The sequence below is a fragment of the Galeopterus variegatus genome, unplaced genomic scaffold (genome assembly GCF_000696425.1).
Source record: "Galeopterus variegatus unplaced genomic scaffold, G_variegatus-3.0.2 Scaffold1214, whole genome shotgun sequence".
Lineage (NCBI taxonomy): Eukaryota > Metazoa > Chordata > Mammalia > Dermoptera > Cynocephalidae > Galeopterus > Galeopterus variegatus.
Genome location: NW_007727325.1, coordinates 369,110 through 370,933, shown reverse-complemented (window position 1 = coordinate 370,933; position 1,824 = coordinate 369,110). Strand labels below are relative to the sequence as shown.

Genomic DNA, 1,824 nt, shown 5'->3' with positions numbered 1-1,824 from the left:
AAAAAAAAAAAAAAAAAAAAAAAATGAAGGGAAGAACCAATGTCTATTGGAAAGCAGATATTATTAAAATGACCAACCTTATCTAATAATAATAATAATAGTAACAATAATACTCTATATTTGTTCAACCCTTTGCAATTTTGAGGTTGCTTTCAGATGCATTGTTTTATTTGATTCTCTCAGAAATCCTGTAAAGGGAGCAGAAGGAAAATATTTGCCCATTTTGTAGATGAGTGTTATTTGTGTAAGATCTGTTATCTGGTCATCTGTAACTGAGTTAGCGCCTTGCCTTCAAGTTACATTTACAAGGAGAAACTTTAACATTTGTTGACCAATCTGATGCTAGGAATGAAAGAGAGGAAATCGTGTGGTCAGACTGCGGGGGTTTCTAGCTTTGCTCATAAGCAGATGATGCTGTCATGACCCAAGACAAGGATCCCAAGACACACAGCCAGGCTGAGGGTAGAAATGCTAAATGTATACAAATGCATTGTGCTTTAAGTACTCGGAACCTGACCCCTGAGTGTTTACTTACCAATATGATGCATGTATGTATATATCCATGGAATGATTATTTTACAACTAGAAGAATGATATAAATGAGTTAAAATGATATAACTCTTAAATATGGAAAGAGAAGTCTGTAAAGTTTAGGTCTTATTAGAGTTAAGCCACAGCAGGACACCTAGAACTAAATTCCTAATCCAGAGCTCTTGTCTAACACCAAGTGACCTCAAATCAAAAGACACTAGGCATCTAACTAGAAGCAAACTAGAGATCTCATAATGAAAACACCACAAGTTCAGTGCAATGGAGTAATTTAAGTGGCTTTGAACTGCAATGCTCTCAAATGTAGATTTTAAAATTATAAATGAAGTAAAATATTTAAGTTCATAAAAGCTTGTTTAGAGGGTGAAGTAAAGCTAAGATAGGAAACTAAAGTGTGTTATAAAGTGGGGGGGGAGTAAAGTATAGTATTTGTGGCAACAATAGTTGTCAGGCAGCTAGATTAGAAGTTGAAACAAAGAGGAGAGATTTGAATTAGGCCTTGAAAAAGGGTAGAGTTTGTAAACAGCGAATAATAATAATAACAGCAACCATTTATTATTGCTATGTGCCTAGCACTGGGCCTAATGTCAGGCCTAGATAGGTATAAGCAGGAAAGGGTATGTGATTTGGGGATCAAAGACCAGTCTTATTATTGTAGCAGTATACTAAGAAGTTGGGGAAAATAGGATTCTGAAGGGCTTTAAGGGGAAAAAAAAAATCAAGGTTGATATTGCAGGAGAAGGATGTCTATATTAAAAAATCATTTGGGGGCTTTTGACTCTGTTGGTGTGGCTAATTCGTGTTATTAAAAATAACAAACCCAAGACAAATCAGATAGTTTAGACTAAGTACCAATGTTCTTAGTAACAAATTACACCATTGACTTCAACACATAACACACAGTCAGTACTGCTATGCAGAGAGATTTAAGAAGAGAAGTTAGAAAAACGAACATAAAACCTTCCCTAATCCTGAGAAAAAACACTCCAGATGTCCTTCCTCATATGCTAATAGCCCAACATTTACTTACCGATGCTTATTTTATGTTGCTTGAAATTTGCTGGAAACAGTAAACTATTAAAGTGGAATACACGTGTTATGTAATCCCTTGTCCACATTATTGATTCAAAGTAATTCTTAAAGAAAGCTTTCATGTATGATTTTAATTCAGATAATGAATATTAAATTACTTGATTAATTCAGACATTTAATTCAGACACTATAAGGTGAAAGAAAATGCCAGATATTTGTACTTAAAAATTAAATAATCAAATA

General features: G+C 33.9%; 1 protein-coding gene across 1 annotated transcript in view; it reads right to left on the bottom strand.

The window, feature by feature from the left end:
• PLA2G4A (phospholipase A2, group IVA (cytosolic, calcium-dependent)) overlaps positions 1-1,824 on the bottom strand; it is a 127,442-nt gene that overhangs the window by 54,522 nt on the left and 71,096 nt on the right. The window lies entirely within an intron of this gene.